The sequence below is a fragment of the Pithys albifrons genome, chromosome Z (assembly GCF_047495875.1).
Source record: "Pithys albifrons albifrons isolate INPA30051 chromosome Z, PitAlb_v1, whole genome shotgun sequence".
Classification (NCBI taxonomy): domain Eukaryota; kingdom Metazoa; phylum Chordata; class Aves; order Passeriformes; family Thamnophilidae; genus Pithys; species Pithys albifrons.
This window is the reverse complement of record NC_092497.1, coordinates 1703900-1723538: the sequence shown is the minus strand read 5'-3', so window position 1 is coordinate 1723538 and position 19639 is coordinate 1703900. Positions and strand designations below refer to the sequence as shown.

Here is a 19639-nt window from a genome sequence, read left to right as displayed (position 1 = left end):
CAGAGTCCTGGAGAACCTCAAACATGGCCTTAAATTCACAGACAACTCCAACCCCATCTTAGAGTTGTTTACGTTGGAGAAGAGCTTTTAAGACCATCAGCACTGCCACGGCCACCACTAACCCACGTCCCCAAGTGCCACATCCACATGGCTTTGAAATCCCTCCAGGAATGGGGACTCCACCCCTGACCTGGGCAGCTGTGCCAGGGCTGGACAACCCTTGCCATGAAGAAACTTTTTCCAATATCCAACCTAAACCTTTACTGGTGCAACCTGGGACCCTTTCCTCATGTTACAGATAAGATGTTGTAAGATTTTCTGTGCTTAAAAACATTTATTGGGCTTCTTTTGGGGGCACTAGAGGACTCCTGTCAGGCTCTCTGAGGGTGACTATGTGTGTCCTTAGAGGGTGGAAAGGCTCCATGGACAAAAAGCACTAACAAGGTGACAGTGGTGAGGCCCTGGCACAGGTTGGGCAGAGAATCTATGGATGTCCATCCCTGGGAATGTCCAAGGCCAGATTGGACAGGGCTTGGAGCAACCTGGGCTAGTGGAAGTTGTCCCTGCCCATGGCAGGGGGTGGAACAACATGGTTTATAAGGTCTCTTCCAACTCAAGCCATTCTGGGGTTCTATGAACAAAATTCACTTATAAGTGGCAAAAAACAGCCTCAGTGTTATATCCTGGAAAACCTCAATTTCTTGGAACTGGAAGACAGTTTCACTGCTTGGAGGCATCTGCTTGGAAACCTTTTCTGCCTCAGGAAATGATACTCAGCATTTGAAGAAGTCCTGTGAATTTTGCAAACTTAAAATATATTCTTATTGTATCCTTCACAGACAGGAATATCAGGGCTTGTCCCCTCATTGCTGGTCAAGAGCCTCAGGAAAAGGCTTTTCCAGCACTTTTCATGGCCATGAGGAATTAGTTATGCTTCTCAAGCTCAAATCTTAGCTCTTAAGAGCAGTGAATTCCACCAGTAGATGCAGTTGTAGCTTTCCACCTTCCCCCCCTCACATATCCTGTGATTGCATTCACAGGCTGCAATTTTTTTTCAAATCAGTATTTGGATGCTCACACTCGTCCTTGGTTGGAAACAGCAGCAGCACTTTCCCAATCACTGATTCTTTTGAAGGCTCAGATTTCAGAGATACTGCCATCAGCACCATCTAGTGCTGTGCAGACAGAACAATCAGCTAAAACCAACCTGGTGGTGCAGCAAGAACAGGTTAAATCTGGTGTCTGCCTGCTCCTGAAGATAATTTCCACAAAGAGGAAGAACTCGGAATAAAAAGATTTCCAACTAGCAGATTCTTATCCAAAATACATAATGCACTTTTGGCTAAAACGGAAATTTAAATATAAACAAAGAAGTGGGATCAATATTTTGGAAAGCTCATTTATTCAGTATTTGTGGTGAAGAGGAAAATGCACATACACTGGTATTCTGCATGGATTGGAACAGCAAAAAGCAGATCTAATTTCTCTGACAGAAATGTAGATAATTTAGAAAAAGAAAGATAAAGGGACAGATGATTATTCCTGATATCTTATTTCTGCTGAATTAAATAATTTCCTTTTTTAAAATTTATTTTATTTTTCTTCAAGTGTACTGTAACTAAACTGGAGTTTATGGCACAATTAAGCCCTTGGTGGTTGATCTCTAGTTCCAAAGGAGCCATGATGGGCTTTTACACATTGCCTTTGGCACAGAGGCTTCCCCTTGCAGAGTTCTGCTCTCCTGCCACAAGCTCATCTCCTTCACACAGTGATGAGAGACTTTTCTGTGGAACCACTGCCCAGAACTCAGATATTCGGGTTAAAAAAACTCAGCACAAATTCTCCTCTTCATAAACCCGTTATCCTTGACAAAGAACCAGCCCTTAGAAGAGCACAAGGTCAGGGATGCTCAGGCAGGGATTTTTCATACTGAATTTTTCATAATAAAAATACATAGAACCACAACATTAACAGGAACATTACAGCTAAACACACAAAAAAATTAAGGCTAGATATGTGATTAACAGATGGATTTCGAGCTCCCAAGGAAGTTGCCTCCTGAAATGGTGCAAAACTTCAATACCAAGTCATTCATTTATTATTACACATCTGTCTGTAGCTCTGAGAGTCACCTTGATAAACATCAGATACATTTTAAAGTCTCAGTAGGGAGTTAGTTACATTTCTCAAAAAGACTTTGTATGAAATTTGGCTCCTAAGTATCTTTGATCACTAACAAATGCTGCCTTCTAAAGGAGATCCTTGATTTTGCAGCACTCGTATCTCCAGTAAAAATCAAAATCAAGCCCAGTAATTTAAGGCACAAATAATGCAATTTAAAAATGCTTCACAACAAGGTTGTTCCCCTCCCCACAACGAGGTAAAAAGGCCAATTCATGTAGAAGTGGAAACCAAGACTATGTCCCAAGTTTGCCTCATATGTCCCAGTCACATTTTGATTTCAGCCCCAGTATAAGTCAAGTTGAAATTGAATAGAAAAATACATATACCATGTGGTCATTGAGGGCAGCCTGTACAGCCTGACAAGAATATGGATTTTTCTACCAGAATACTTTTCCTCTTTCATCCCTTATTCTCCATCGACTGTCAGACAGACTGTGGAGCTCAACAGCCCTTTGATCTCACCCATCACAGACATTTTATAATAATAACAAATTATGTTCAGAGCAATGGAAATGTCTTGGTATCTCGACCCAGCACTCACTCAGAGCAGTACTTAGGGGTGAATGCTTAGGAAAGAAAGTAATATATTGGAATAACAGAAAGGTGGGAGAACTGGTGGCATCTGTTGGGAACATTATGAATTATCAGCTGGCACCTTTAGGAAGAAATTCTTGGCCATGAGGGTGAGCAGGCACAGGTTGGGCAGAGGAGCTGTGGCTGTCCCTGGATCCCTGGAAGTGTCCAAGGCCAGGTTGGACAGGGCTTGGAGCAACCTGGGACAGTGGGAGGTGTCCCTGCCCATGGGTGGTTGGAAGGAGTTGAGCTTTAAGGTCCCTTCCAACCCAAACCACTCCAGGATAATATGAGCTATTATATTTTTAATTATATATTATCAAATCACACCATTCATGAGCTCAGTCAACAAGGAAGACTCACGACTGTCTCAAGGTCTCATGTTTCCAATTTTAAGGAATTAAAAACAACACTGGTTTCTTTTCTCCCTTTACACAGAAGTTGTTTTTAATTTAACACAAGGCTGAACTTTGAGAAATGAAAAAAATTATTGCAGACTAAAGAGTAATTGTTGCTTAAATACCAGTGATTTGATTAAGTGCTATTTGCACACACAGTAAAATTCAAACCAGTAATATATGAACTTTATGCTTTCAGAAAGTCAAATCTAGAAAGCCTGTAGAGCCAAAAGAAAAAAAGTACCAATAAGGAGATTCATTTAACAAGTTCCTCAGAAAGTCTGATTTACATCAGCTCGAAACAGCTCATAAAGTACACTTCTCACATCAGAAAATAAATGTATATAATGGAAGTTTTATAACAAAAAAATTGGGAAAAAAGATATGGGAATTAAAATTAGAAGTTGAAAGGAAATCCAGAGTTAGAATTTGCCAGAAACTGGAGCTTTCTGAAAGCTTTGCCAAATGAGAAGGAAAGGTACCAGCGTGCTTTATTTTAAGAAAGTTAATAGGATGCCCCAAGACAATTACATACCAGTTTATCCTAAGCACATAATGGAGCAGTGATTGTGAGACTCATTCCAAGGAGGATATCATTGGCATTGAAAAATACACATTGCCAATGAGATTAGAAATAAAACAAAGCACAAGATCATCCCAGTTGTAACATGGAGTTCCACATGTCATTTGTATGACTTTGTTCCATGTGGGAGTCTTTTTTTAAGACAGTTGAAAGATAAAAAGCAACACAAGATGCATTGTATGAACTGAAAATGAGACACCTCAACAGTCTGAAAAATCCTCACATTTGAATTAAAATAAATTTTCTCAACAGGGGCAAAAAGGAATAAATACCAAACACTATTAATCACTTGCTAAGCTACCAAAGTACTTTCAATATACAGAGAGGATATATAAGGTGACAGATATAATTGATACACAGCAATGATAAAAAAAATGCCAGTGGTATGAAGTTGTGTCAGAGAGGGTTAGGTTGGATCTCAGGGAAAGGTTCTTCCCCCAGAGGGTGGTGGGCACTGACCAGGCTCCCCGGGGCAGTGGGCACAGCCCCAAGGCTGCCAGAGCTCCAGGAGTGTCTGGATGATGCTCTGAGGGGCAGGGAGGGATTGCTGAGGTGTCTGGGCAGGGCCAGGGGTTGGATGGGATGGTCCTTGTGTGTCCCTTCCAGCTCAGGATATTCTGTGACTCCATAAACTATTATGTTCAAATGGCATAGTCATTGCAGGAGTGGCAAACAAAGAGAAAAGGCATTTTGATGAGATTCTTCCTTATCTTTCGAGAAAATGGGCACAAAATCAGCTTGCAGAGGTTTAATCCACCCTAACTTCAAGGTATAAATGTAGCAGCAAAGAATCCAAGCTGCTCCTAAAGTGTGAAGGATCTCACCCTGGGAGAATCCTAGAATTGACTGGGTTGGAAAAGACCTCCGAGACCATCAAGTCCAACCCTTGGTCCAACTCCAGTCCCTTTACCAGATCATGGCACTCAGTGCCACGGCCAAGCTCAGCTGAAAAACCTCCAGGGATGGGGAATCCACCCCCTCTCTGGGCAGCCCATTCCAATCCCTGAGCACTCTCTCTGCAAAGAATTTCTTTCTGCTCTCCAACTTCAATTTCCCCTGGCAGAGCTTGAGCCCATCGTGCCCCCTTGTCCTATTGCTGAGTGCCTGGGAGAAGAGACCAACCCCCACCTGGCCAGAACTTCCCTTCAGGGAGTTCCAGACAGTGTTGAGGTCACCTCTGAGCCTCCTCTTCTCCAGGCTTCTCCAGGAGCAGCAACTACTGACCCCCCCACAGCAAAGAGCTGCCCATAATGCAGCAAAGGTGCTGAAAGAGTAACTGTAGTTGGTTTTAAGAAAAAAAAAAAAGAAAAAAAGATGGCCCCTCAGACAGGAGAGACGTGGAGAGGCTGGAGCGGGTCAAGGGAAGGGATCGGAGCTGGGAAGGGGCTGGAACAGCAGGAGCAGCTGAGGGAGCTGGGGGGGCTCAGGAGGGACCTTCTCTCTCTGCAAATCCCTGATGGATCCAGGGGAAGGGTTGGGATCTTCTCCCAGGGAAAAATGGACAGGAGGAGAGGGAACAGCCTCAGGATGTGCCAGGGGAGAGTCAGGTTGGATATTGGAAACAATTCCTTTACAGAAAGGGTTGTGCAGCCCTGGCACAGCTGCCCTGGGCAGGGGTGGAGTCCCCATTCCTGGAGGGATTTCAAAGCCATGTGGATGTGGCACTTGGGGCATGGGTTAGTGGTGGCCTCGGTAGTGCTGGGGGAATGTTCAGACTGAAGCTTAGACATCTTTTCCAGCCAAAACAATTCCATGATTCTTCATCCAGCAAAGTTGTGCTGTACAGCAACTGCCACTGTGTAGGATTTCAACACAACAGTTTGAACACGCAAAGGTTCAGAGAAGAATCAGGGTATTAAATATTAAACCAGAAAACAGAGTTCTCCATGAGACCATTTAAAAAATTAATTTGTTGAATGGATTTGAGAGAAATGAAAGGGTGATTTGACTGAAATACAAGAACCTGCACATGCAGAATACAAACTTGCTTATAGAAAACCCTTCCACATTTCAGAAGAAAAAAATAAGTTACTGAAACAGAAAGTTTAGCACCATTACAGGATCACATATCTCTCTTAGAAAGAAGGGTGAAACTAAGCTTGAGGTGCAAAAGTTCCTATTTATTGTCATAGCAATGGCAGAGAGGAGGAAGAAATCTTGGAGGAAAGAGAATCTCAACATCAAGTGTATGAGATGAGCTTAGACTAACATAATGCAAAGAATGAAACGGACCCTGAAAAATGGGGAGTGGAATAGAGAGTGGAAGACAACCTGGGACACCAGCAGAGGAAGATCAGATTGAGTTATATGACAGCAAAAAGGGATAAGGCTTGGATTTCTCACAATCCAAATAATTAATGAGCTCCTCAATGTGAATTTTCATTTATCTGAATATTTAGAAATATTCTGTATGTGGTGAGAAGATAATTACCTGAGGACTAAAGTACTCCTCCATAGAATTTACCTGAAGCCTGGAATTCAGAAGTTCTGAACCTTTTCTCCTTGCCCTCCTAGTTCAGAACCGCTGAACAAACTGAACAGCACACAAACATTAACCACTATCTGGTGATGGAAAATACCAGTTTCACAGATCAAAAAATTTAATCATGAGTGTACTCAAACAATTCAGCAATACTCCATGCAGATTCTTCTCTCTGCTCCCATATACATGCCAAATGGGCTATTGTTCTTAATTTTAAGGAATTAAATGTAAGCTCTAAAAACCAAACCATGTTATGCAAATACTCCTTAAACAATAGGATTTTACAATGCCACAATCATATTAGAAAGAAGCTCCTTTCTCTCGCAAGCTCTAAAAATATCTTATTTTTGAAATCTCACATCTAGAAGTTAAGACCATACCTGATCTTACTTATCTGAGCCCAACTCTAATGCCTGGGAGATATTTAGGATCCCAGGAAAGAGAATGTAACCAGTTAAGATATCAAATTGCTAAACAGAAAGTAAAAACACCCTTTATACCTTCCTTCCTACCCTTGTAAAGTGAAGCATGACTAACTTCTCCTGAATGAGGCTTTGCTGTATTTACTATTAGGTCCATCTGGCTTGTGATGATGTGAAACCAAGAGACTTCACAAAGGTTATGTACGCATAAAACATCATTTGTATGGGCATCACTGATGGACAAAGGCTTTTTAAGGGATCAGACAGAAAATAATTTATCCCAGGCACTAAACAGTCCACATGGGGCTGGAATTCCCACATTCTGACTTTGCTGGATAGCGATCTTTTTTCTTTGCTTTTCCCATCGAGTGCCTTCTCAAAAACACACATTTGTGTCCCCTTGGAAACCGGCTGTGCCTGAGTTGCTGGTGGCTGGTTCAAACCCCAAGCACAGAATCACACAATGGTTTGGGTTGGAAAGGACCTTAAAGCCCATCCAGTTCCACCCCCTGCCATGGGCAGGGTCACCTTCCACTATCCCAGGTTGCTCCAAGCCCTGTCCAGTCTGGCCTTGGACACTTCCACAGGGATGGAGCAGCCACAGCTCCTCTGGGAAACCTGTGCCAGGGCCTGCCCACCCTCAGAGTAAGGAATTTCTTCCCAATAACTAGTTTAAATCTTCTCTCTGCCAGTTTCATGCCATTCCCCTTTGTCCTGTCACTATATACCGTTTAAAGAGTTGCTCTCCCAGGGCACTTTTATTTCATCCTGGGTAAGGAAATGATTTCTATCCCATCTCCCTGTTAAACAGCAAGCATTAACAACCACAATTTCAACTCTACAGTCCTAAACCTGATCATAATAAATGACGTACTCTGCAGTATTTTTTAGTTCCCAACAAAAACAACTCACTAATTTCAAAGAATATCTTTTATCTGCCATTGCTTACACATCAGGTCATGTGACTTATGTTACCTAGAAGTCATGTGCTACAAAGTCATACCACATTTTGTTTCATAGAGGATGATATTATTAATTAGAATATTATTATAATAAGAAAAACATGCAGTCACCATACACTTATATGTATACAAGCAAATTCAGAAACAACTTAGAACAATTAAGGGAGACTTTTCATTAACAAACAGGATTTCCTGCTAAAATGGAGTCGAAAAAACAATGACACCAGTGAAAACATGGAAGAAAGGAATTTGATGTGGCAAGACAAAAGTAAACATTTACAAAATAAGCCAAGAGCTTAATTTGCAGAGACCGGGAAATGTATTTTTCAACTGAAGGCATAAACTGTTCAGCAGCTCATGGCCTCTTTCCAGCCAGTGTTGGGAAACTGATGCTCCTATTGCTAGAGAAGTAAAAGGAATAGAAAGCAGGAAAATACTTGCCCTGTATCTTGGTACAGATTGTTTTATTCCCCTTTAGTCTGGCATGCCAAATAATGTCTTTGAAATTGCACTTGAAGGACAGGATGAGGATGAGGATGAGGATGAGGATGAGGATGAGGATGAGGATGAGGATGAGGATGAGGATGAGCAGCACAGCACAGAAACATCACCTTCCTAACTCCATGTTGTATAGGAGTACAAACTCAATAACCTGACTGGGGTCATCCATGGACTGAATTGCCCCCCACAAATCCTACAGAACACACTGATTCTGCCAAGGCACTTTGCTGAGCACCCTCTCTCTCCCATATTTTTCTGTAATCAAGAAAGTGGCAAGTGGGAGATTAAATTCTAGAAGGCTGAAAGCTGAGGGAAGAAAATGTGTGCAGTCCAGGGTAAACAGAATACATGTTTTTTAAAGCTCAGACTAAATATACTCTGAGCTTAATATTCCCAAACCTGCCTTAGGTGTCTCAAGGCATGAATGTAATTCAATGATCTCTGCAGTTGCCCTGTTATTACTTTTAAACAATATTGAATGGGCAGAGTCCACAATATTTCCATTTCATCTAGCTGCTCTTAATTCAACAGGGTAAGTGTCTCAGAGCTGCTGAGAGATGACATTTGCCTTGAATTAGGACAAAACTCTGTGGGTGAGAATCACAGGAAATTGCTGGAGAAAGCAGCCTGAGCAAAACTCCCACCCAAAAACCCAAAGACAGACTCTGAACAAAGAAACAACAACATGCAAATCAGAAAGGCACCAGTGCCATGCAACCCAAGTTCCAAATCCCTGCCCTTTGAGCAGCTTTGATCTGGCACAGCTTTGCTCAAACACACTGGATGTGCGTGTACTTATGTATTTATATAAATTTGGGTCCTTCCTATACTTACTAAGAAAATTGTGCCTCTTTGAACTCACTCTGACAGAAGGGAATCTGGATCCACTTTGGGAGCTAACAGACTTGTTCCATAGGCAGGAGGTCACAGGGTATGTGCATTGCTAACAGCCCTTGTCAGGCTAAGACTTAAGCAGAGTAGGAATCTGGAACCTGCCTCTGTTACAGAGTCTTCACAGACCCTGCCCTCTGGCACTGGGAAGCCATTCCCTGTGTCCTGTCCCTCCATCCCTTGTCCCCAGTCCCTCTCCAGCTCTCCTGGAGCCCCTTTAGGCACTGGCAGTGGCTCTCAGGTGTGCCTGGAGCCTTCTCTTCTCCAGGTTTTGACTGAATTTTATATTGAGTTTCAATACTGAAGCAGCAGAACAAGAAAGAAGCTGCTGTGAGGACACATCATCACACAGCAGACAGAGCACAGTATTTTTGTCTAATGCCTTCATTTCTGTTCTCCCCAGGTTTCTCCCTAAAGGTCTCTTTGTCCTTCTTACTCCATAAAAAGAAGTTTACTGTTTACCTCATGGACTGACCTTCTCCTTGGTCAGGTGTCCTTCCTCATTTACATGGAGATCCCAGGACTGTCCCACCAACAGCCATGGAAAGCCTTCACATTTCTCTCCCTCATCTCCCCAGTAGGTTTAGTTGTCCTATTGACATAAAACCTCTAAAATTTTAACAAAACAGAAACCTTTTTCTGAAGAAATAAAGTTGGACTGATCAGTATTGTATTTATTTTGGGTTTTTTTGTATTTTAAATAACCTTTTTTCATATATCAGTATTGTATTTATTTACAATAAAGCCACTACTAAGGACCTTACAGAAATGACCAAAAATTCAAACCTGACATAGGTCTCACCACTAAGACATTCACCTAAACACAATTTTGGATCCAGGGATTGTCTCTCACATAATAATCAGGCCATTTCTAAACTTCCACAACTCCATAAGGGAAGAAATTTGGAAGATGACACATTTATATCTGTGGATTACCTTCCCAAACTGTTCATGATTGTTAGAATTTTTTTTTAAATCCCTGTATTTTCACTGTGAGTATTTGTGAACCACTGAGAAACTGCTGTGAATACCATGGGCTCTAAAAAGATCAGTAATTAAGGAAATGAGTATTTTTTGTCTTCCGGATAAAGTTTAGATGGCATTTGTTCAGTGTGCCTGAGGCCACACAAGGAATAAAGACAATGTCAAGAAAACAAAGCAGTGAATAACCCCACATTCAGAACAAAGCACAATGCACAATCTCTTAATTAAACACTGTAGTTTGCTTTTGAAACAAAGATAATGAATTAAAATTTCTCAGACGATCTTAATCTATGATTTCCTGAACTTTGAGTGAAATTTCAATATTGATTAGGGCAATATTTTTAGTCAGGAAGTGCATAAAACATAATATATTGAGTGTACTACCACCTCTTTCAGCAGAATAGCACCATCCATATTGCCTGAGTGATTTTGGCTCAAATATCTAGTTTTACAATATTTCCAGACATGAAATAAACATGTATTTTGAGCTTCACTACTAAAGAGCCAAGGGCAGAGTAGAATTTTGTTCATTATCTCTACAGTTTCACCAGGAAGCTCTTCAGAAGGATGTTCCTTCTTGGTGTACAACCTGCAAATTCCCAGCACATACAGAATACGCAATTTTCAAATTTTGCTCATGTATTACTTTCTTAATAAATCAGGTCAGACATGACATTCTTTGGAAAGAACAGAGAAGAGGACTTGAGGTATGGTACTTTATAATGAACTCAAAATTCACACTAAGATATCTGGTAACACATTACCAGGACCAGCTCAAGAAAAGGGCTGATGGGAACGCCATGAGGTTTAGCAAGGCCAAGTTCTGTTCCTGCACCTGGGTTGGGGCAGCACCTGGATCAATCCAGGCTGGGGATGAGCAGATGGAGCAGCCCTGGAAGAAGGACTTTGGGGGGGCTGGTGAGGGAGAGGCTGGACATGCCCCAACCCGGAAACCCTCCATGCCCTGGGCTGATGCCACAGTGTGGGCAACAGGACAGGGAGGATTGTGCCCCTCTGCCCCTCAGGTGAGACCCCACCTGGAATTCTGCATCCAGCCCTGGGAACAGCAGAAGAACGTGGACCTGCTGGAGCAAGTCCAGAGGAGGCCATAGAGATGCTCTGTGGGCTGGAGCCCCTCTGCTCTGGAGCCAGGCTGGGAGAGCAGGGGGGCTCACCTGGAGAAGAGAAGGCTCCAGGGACACCTGAGAGCCCCTGCCAGTGCCTAAAGGGGCTCCAGGAGAGCTGGAGAGGGACTGGGGACAAGGCATGGAGGGACAGGACACAGGGAATGGCTTCCCAGTGCCAGAGGGCAGGGATAGGTGGGATATTGGGAAGGAATTGCTGGGCGTGAGGGTGGGCAGGCCCTGGCACAGGTTGGGCAGAGAAGCTGTGGCTGCCCCTTGATCCCTGGAAGTGTCCAAGGCCAGGTTGGATGGGGCTTGGAGCAACCTGGGCTGGTGGAAGGTGTCTCTGCCCATGGCAGGAGGTGGGACTGGATGATCTTTAAGGCCCCTTCCAACCCAAACCACTCCGTGATTCCATGATAAATGAATGCAACACCTATAGACACACACACAACTTCCTCCAAGGGAGATACTTGTTGGAAATTCTGTGTCTCTCTGCAAATAGCACTGGTGTGCTTTGAAAGAGAAGAAATGTTTAAAAATTTCTCAGAGGCACATGAAGGTACTTGAAAAAAAGCAAAAATTGAAGAAAAACACAGGATAATGTCAAATAATGTAACTTACCAGATATTTTTCAATATGAAAATCAAGATTAAGATTAATATTTATTACTAAACCTCTCCTGTTACAGCATAACTACACAGTGTTTGAAGAATGAGTATCACAAGTGATAATGGTCTACATCCTTCATTGCAATGTCAACATCCACCCCCCTTGCTGCATTTCAGTGAATTTCTCTACGTAGACATAAACCTGCAAAACACAGCCTGGCATAAACAAACCTCTTTCCAAAGGACAATTCATGTCAAAATAGATAGGAAATAAAAATAGGTGTTTTCATCCTGAAAAATATCTGCGTCATTAAAAGAAAACATTTATCAAGAGTATTAAATTCTAGTAAGGGATGTTGATATCCAGTCAAAATCCAACAGCAGTGAAATGCTGAACAAAACAAGGGATAATGAAGCATTTCATAAGTGCAATTTACTATGGAAAAAGCTACAGTTAATGATCCATACAGAGGTTAACTTGGCTTTAGGAAGTCCCAGCCTGCCCCTGCCCAGTTCACTGCAACTGCTGTGCCAACATCCTGGGAAGTCAGCCCACGGCATTTTCTTAATTCCTGTTATTTAACATTTTTTATTTATTTTCTTTATTTATTTCTTCTTAGTAGCTACAGCCTCTCAGCAGCACCCATGCCCTTTCCTATGTCTGCCTTACAGATCACATCAGGGCCTTTCATCTGCTTCATTTTCTCTGTATCTTTATTATGAACAGTAAAGTTCATCATAACTTTCCTAAACGTCACACCCTAAATCTGGAGTGTTCAGTGACTTTCTCCTCCTTGTTCTACACCTCATAAAAAGAAATGGAGAGGGGGAAAAGACAACCTGTGAACCATTCCTGGAGGGATTTAAAAGCCGTGTGGATGTGGCACATGGGGACATGGTCAGTGGTGGCCTTGGCAGTGCTGGGGAATGGTTGGACTCCATGACCTCAGAGGGCTTTTCCAACCTAAACAATCCCATGAAAGGCAGAGCAAAGACCTGGGAAGGTTAAAAACACAACTCCAGGGTAGAGCATATACATATCAAAACAACCCATGGTCTTCAGCATGTACAGAACACTTTTAAAAATACCCTACAGGGAGTTTGAAACGCTCTGAACTACTCATCATTGCAGGCAGATGACAGCTTTGGAACAGATCATCAGGAAGGCTTTAAGGAAGGAAAAATGTTTGGAGCACTGAGTTCACCCAGCTTTTGTCTCCATCACCAGCACTGCCCTCCCAAACGACAAACACGTGCGACCAAAATCACGCTGGCTCACAGCAGGAAAAGGCTTGTCAGCATCCTGAAGGAGCTCAGGCTCAGACCTCCCCTTTATCTTTTATAGAAATACTTTCCATAGTTAGCAAAAGTCACGTCTTACCCCACTTCCATAACCAACCTTGACAGAGCTGAAATATGTAACCATGTTTCTTCACTCTAGTCTGCCTGCCAGTGTTTTTAATTTTATTTTTCAGTGAAAAAGGTGTTACAGACAATACTGGTGAGAGTTAGAAATGCTAAATGGGCATGAACAGCCCTTATGTAAGAGAAAGTAGGTTTTATTTTAGGTAACATTTTAAAGCTATTGTTCATTACTTCTCAGTAGGAAAAAGGTCATTATTTCCCACATACACTGTCATCCAAAATTACCTTACCCACTACTGAACTTGTCATTCTGAAGAGAGATTATTTTATTGCCTTCAGACAATCACATTCAAGTCTCAGGATTGGTGGGAAAACTAATACAGATTTGATTTAATGATTCATTTCAGCATTCTTGCTGTTGTGCAATATTTTTCCATCTTAAAAACTAACATGATAGCTTTTAAGTCCCAGTCCCTCAAGCTGCACAGTAATTAAATTTACATTGTCTTCAATATATTTGGAAATTAACCTCCTTCCCACAGAGAAAAGAGGTTGTGCTTTACCTCCCACTCAGTTTTATAAATCTTATTCCCCTGTGTAATTCTTTCTGCCTCTATCAATCCAAAAACCCTCCTAAATTCCAAAACAATGCCCTCCCCAAAATGTACTTTTTAAAAAGACACATTTCTGTGATGTTCCAGTTCATTCTGTTTTTCCCAAAGCAAAGACAACACTTCCAAGAACGGAATTCATGATGATAAAGCAAACACTAATAATTTTACATTCTTCACTGTACAAAAACCAATTAAAACCCTCCTGGGTTGGGGTGTTAATTCCCCTCCACCTTGGGAAACATATACTTCACTATGGCACCCAAAACAAACTGTATTTCCATGGGATACTCCAAAGAGACACAACAAGGCTTTCTAAACACATATTTATCTTTCTGAATTTAAATTTACACAGGTAGCTGAACCACAGAATCCCAGAATTATTCAGGTTGGAAAAGCCCTCCCAGTCCATGGAGCCCACCCTGTGCCTGACACCCACCCAGAGCACTGAGTGCCACATCCAGTCCTTCCTTGGACACCTCCAGGGGTGGGCACTCCAAACCTCCCTGGGCAGTCCCTTCCAATGCCTGACCACCCTTTCTAGGAAGAAATTCCTCCTGGTGTCCAACTTGAACTCAACTTGAGGACATTCCTTCTCCTCCTGTCCCTGTTCGCTGCAGCAGAGCCCAACCCATCCCGGCTCCCCCCTCCTGTCAGGGAGTTGCAGAGAGTGAGAAGGTCCCCCCTGAGCCTCCTTTTCTCCAGGCTGAGCTCCCCAAGCTCCCTCAGCTGCTCCTGCTGCTCCAGCCCCTTCCCAGCTCCGTTCCCTTCCCTGCACATGCTCCAGTCCCTCAGTGTCTTTGTTGTCCCTTCTGCAAGGGGCCCAGAATTGAAAGGAGGACTTGAGGTGCCTCAGCAGTGCCCAGCAGAGATCACAGTGACAACCAAACCGAATGCACATGAGTATTCCCAACCCTGCTGGTGTAATTACGATTAATGCAATGCCAAAACTATCCTGGATAATACAGCAATTTGTACATGTGAACAAATATACAAACAATATAAAGATGTCAAAAGGCCAAGGGGATCCTGGCTTGGATCCAAACGAGCGTGGCCAGCAGGCCCAGGGCAGTGACCCTTCCCCTGGACTCTGCCTTGGGGAGGCCACACCTTGAGTGTTGTGTTCAGTTCTGGGCCCCTCAGTTGAGGCAAGAGATTGAGGGGCTGGAGCGGGGCCAGAGAAGAGCAACAAGGCTGGAGAAGGGACTGGAGCACAAGCGCTGTGGGGAGAGGCTGAGGGAGCTGGGGGTGTTCAGCCTGGAGAAGAGGAGGCTCAGAGGTGACCTCAGCACTGTCTGGAACTGCCTGAAGGGAAGTTCTGGCCAGCTGGGGGTTGGTCTCTTCTCCCAGGCACTCAGCAATAGGACAAGGGGGCACGATGGGCTCAAGCTCTGCCAGGGGAAATTGAAGTTGGAGAGCAGAAAAAAATTCTTTGCAGAGAGAGTGCTCAGGGATTGGAATGGGCTGCCCAGAGAGGGGGTGGATTCCCCATCCCTGGAGGTTTTTCAACTGAGCTTGGCCGTGGCACTGAGTGCCATGATCTGGTAAAGGGACTGGAGTTGGACCAAGGGTTGGACTTGATGATCTCGGAGCTGTGGCTGCCCCATCCCTGGAAGTGTCCAAGGTTGGACGGTGCTTGGAGGCACCTGGGATAGTGGGAGATTTCCCTGCCTTTGGCTGGAACAAGATGGGCTTTAAAGATCAGTGACAGCCACTCCATGATTTTGGGACCAATGTTTTTAACAACTCCACTGACAACCAGCTGGTGGGGCCGACTGCAGCCTTGGCAGGTTTGCAGGTGATACAGAACGAGGAGGAGAAGCTGATGCACTTGAGGGACCAGGACAGGCTGGAGAACCCACCAACAGAAACCCAGCATATATCAGATCCTCCCCAGCAGCAGAGACATGCACAACATTGTGGATCAAGCCCAGCAAAGCACCCCAAAGGTGATTAAGTGATTGTGGAGTGTGTGACATGCGAAGATGAGAGACCTGTGATGAAACCAGGGAAGGAAAGCCTCAAGGGCAACTCAGTGCATACAAATATCTGATGGGAAGGTGTAGAGATGATGGAGCCAGACTCAGTGGTGCCACAGAAAGGATAAGAGGAAATGGGCCCAAATTGAAGCACAGGAAATTGCAGTAATTGTAAGAAACGAACCACAAGTTACTCAAGAGAGCCTGTGGTGTCACCATCCTTGGAGATATTAAAAATCAACTGGGTGTAACCTTGGGCAAGTGGCTCTAGGTGATCCAGCCCTTGGATATGACAATCTCCATGAGTGCTTCCCAACTTCAGGCCCTTTGGTGACTTCCTGGAATCACCACCAGTAGCTAAATGTTGAGTTCAGATCAACAAACAACAAAATGCCTGGAACACTGCCTGCAGGGAATAAACAGCAAGTCATTGCAGAACCTGTAAAGCCACAACTACACTGAAAAGCCCTCTGGGAAATACAAAAAATATCCTTTAGGGTAAAATCCTGCAGAAGCAAGAGGATGGCTTGTGACTAGTTACAAGAATGCAGCATCAGAAAGATCTCATTTTATTTATTAGATTGGGGGGGGTTTATAACCACCAATTTCTAATTTCTGCTGGGTGAATGTCACGCTCCAAGCAAGGGCTTGAATCCTTTTGCACTGTGGTGAAACGAAAAACATCTCTGCTGAACTCCCTGAAAACTCTTCTGCAAAACCGAGGAGGAATCATTGAATTTTCACCAACTGGAAGTCAAAAACATTATCATGCTCTTGCTGACAGGTCACTTCTTTTAGAGGTACCTTATTGTATCTTGCCCATAAAAAATAGATTTTTCTCATTTATAAAGTATTCCTATAACTAAAACAGAACATAGGTGAGATGAGATATTGCACCTTATGCAGCCAAAAGCATTTAAAGTAACCAGGTACATAAGGCAAGAACATCAAATGGTAACTCTAAAATCTTCTTCTATTGAACCAGTTTCCATCTAGACTGACGCCCCAGAAAACTTTTTTCCAGCATTTAGAAGAAAAGCCAAATGGTAATCACTGTCCTGGAGGTTACACTGGGGCTGCAGGATTAGTCATCTTTGGAAACCAGTTGTGGTTGTTCTTATTTTCCTCTCCCACTGCTTTTTCTGATCTGTGGCTGGTGCAGTGGGAGCATTCTCATCAATGTTTTCTCATAAATTCAGCTTACAAACACGAAAGAACAAAACCACTGAAGAACAGCTCACAGCTCTAACCCCCTACATCCTGCTGTACAGTGGGGATCCAAAAACTCCTTACACAACTTAAATCAATCCTTTGGAGGATCGGAATAAAAAGCTGACTAATTCCTACCCCTGCTCCTTTTTTTTTACCACCTCTGCACTTCTTGGTCAAATAGGCCAAAATGTGAGAAGACATGACAGTTTTGTAGCTGGATGTTCACAAGATAAGCTGGAAATGAAAGAATGGAAGAAATTATTTTTATAATGTTATTAAGTCTGCAAATCTGGAATGGCTTGGGTGAGTTTGATCAGCATGAATGGATCTGGATGCCCATTTTCAATTTGTTAGCAGTTACACCTCCAGTAAGCAGGAGAGCAGTGATCCATATTACTCCATTCAGCTCCTTTCCTGCCCATCCTGTTCCAGCCACACAGGACCCAGGAGGAGTTTGGGGGCTCTGCCTCTGTTGTGATGCACTTTTAACACCTCACTGGTGGCAGCTGTCCCTTTGATGGAGAATTCCCCTTGTGACCTGAAGAGCTGAGACCACACGGAACTAGTCCAGGAGGAGAATCATGAGAATGACTCATCTACTCACTCAGATTGTTAATCAAATATTAAATAAAGATGATTTTCTTATTGAAAGGAACCCAAACAAACTTTTCCACACTCTTTATACCCAGTGCTGCAGATAATTAGGAGACTGGAAACTCTCAGGTATTTTCACTGAGCAGTTCTGCTCAGTGTGCAGAGTATCTATGCAGCACATACCACAACATCTATTTGGAGACAGTCTGGACTTACTGGGAAAAGGCCTTGGGTTTATAAGGTTTATCTCCTGAATTCATCACTTTTAAACCAGCCTAAATCAGCAGATCACTCAGTCATTCATCTTAAGCACAACATCCCACTAATCAAATTACATTTCAAGTGAAGGCAACCTACAAAGCTACAAGTATGTTGTAAGGTTTTCCCTTTCATTTTTAACTGTGCTTTTGATTCTTGGGTTTATTGACTAAAAATTATTGCTGCACTAAAATTTTAGACATTTTATGAAGTGGGACACTTTGCACCCAACCATAAAAGCCTTGAACTTTAAACCTCATCTCTCACATTAACAAATCTCTTGCTGCTTCTGTTTTCCTGAGTCCTTTACTAAAATTACAAATTTCATTAATCACCACAGTTCATATGCATGATTTGAATCCCTTAATCACCCACATCTCTGTCTCCAAGAGACACCTGCAAAGGTGTTTGCTCCACTGTTCTTAATTTGTTAGTCAAGGTTTGCAAAGTTCTTTGAAACATTTTGGTACTGAAGGCACAGAGATCTCTCTCAGAAGATCCATGAATATGAATCAAACATTTAGCTCTCAACTGGTATCAAGATGTAGATACCCCTCACTATTCAAAAGTGGAGAAAGTAGTACACATTTTGGTGCTTCAGTCATTCTGGTTGGAACATCTTAAACTACCAACTGTGATAATTCTGACTGCAGTCAGTGCTTCCCACTAGTTCCATCCCAACACAAGTCATGAGAGCTCATGAAGGAAAGGCCTAAGTCAGAGTGTAGCTTTGGTGACAATCTGTGCTCTAATCTGATAAATGGGAAGACATTTTGAATCAGTAACACACATTTCTTGCTTTCTAAGGGAATAATTTTCTACATTTAGACAATAATTACACATTTTACCAAGTGGCCTTCACTAGTAAAGTACATGCAGTGTTGTTTGGGAAACCAAAACAGACATGAGTGGCCCACCTGGGTGAACAAAGCAAAGAACACCTGCAGTGCTGACAGTGACAGGGGCTGATGAGGCTGCTGGAGAGGTGACATCCTGCCCCTGAGCAAAGTCACAGATACCACGGAGGGGCTGCACCTCAGCAAGGCCTTTTGGTCAAAGCAGAAAACTGGCTTAGATGAGAATAAATTCTTTCTCCTTCGAGCTATAAACTATTACACCACATTCAATCATAGAATCATAGAATGGATTGGGTTGGAAAAGCCCTCCGAGATCATCAAGTCCAACCCTTGGTCCAACTCCAGTCCCTTTACCAGATCATGGCATTCAGTGCCACGGCCAAGCTCAGCTGAAAAACCTCCAGGGATGGGGAATCCACCCCCTCTCTGGGCAGCCCATTCCAATCCCTGAGCACTCTCTCTACAAAGAAGTTTTTTCTCATCTCCAACTTCAATTTCCCCTGTCAGAGCTTGAGCCCATCGTGCCCCCTTGTCCTATTGCTGAGTGCCTGGGAGAAGAGACCAACCCCCACCTGTCCAGAACTTCCCTTCAGGCAGTTCCAGACAGTGCTGAGGTCACCTCTGAGCCTCCTCTTCTCCAGGCTGAACACCCCCAGCTCCCTCAGCCTCTCCCCACAGCACTTGTGCTCCAGTCCCTTCACCAGCCTCGTTGCTCTTCTCTGGCCCCGCTCCAGCCCCTCAATCTCCTTCCTGACCTGAGGGGCCCAGAACTGAACACAACACTCAAGGTGTGGCCTCCCTAAGGCAGAGTCCAAGGGAAGGATCACATTCAGCCTGATGTGAATTTTATTAGCATTCTCCTGAACTCTTCAGGCAAGCTATAGAACTTTTCTCTTTATAGACCACAAACAATAGCTTATTTACATACTTATAAAATAATAAGGCACCCTTTCCTATGCTGATTAATTGCCAGACATTACATAGGAAGGCAAAACCCTCGGCCTCTGAACATTCTGCTACAATGGAAATGTGTGAAAGTAATTTTGTT

At 43.2% G+C, this 19639-nt stretch overlaps 1 protein-coding gene across 2 annotated transcripts in view; it reads right to left on the bottom strand.

Annotated features, from left to right (window-relative positions):
• DYM (dymeclin) overlaps positions 1 to 19639 on the bottom strand; it is a 236759-nt gene that overhangs the window by 71066 nt on the left and 146054 nt on the right. The gene's annotated exons all lie outside the window — the stretch shown is intronic.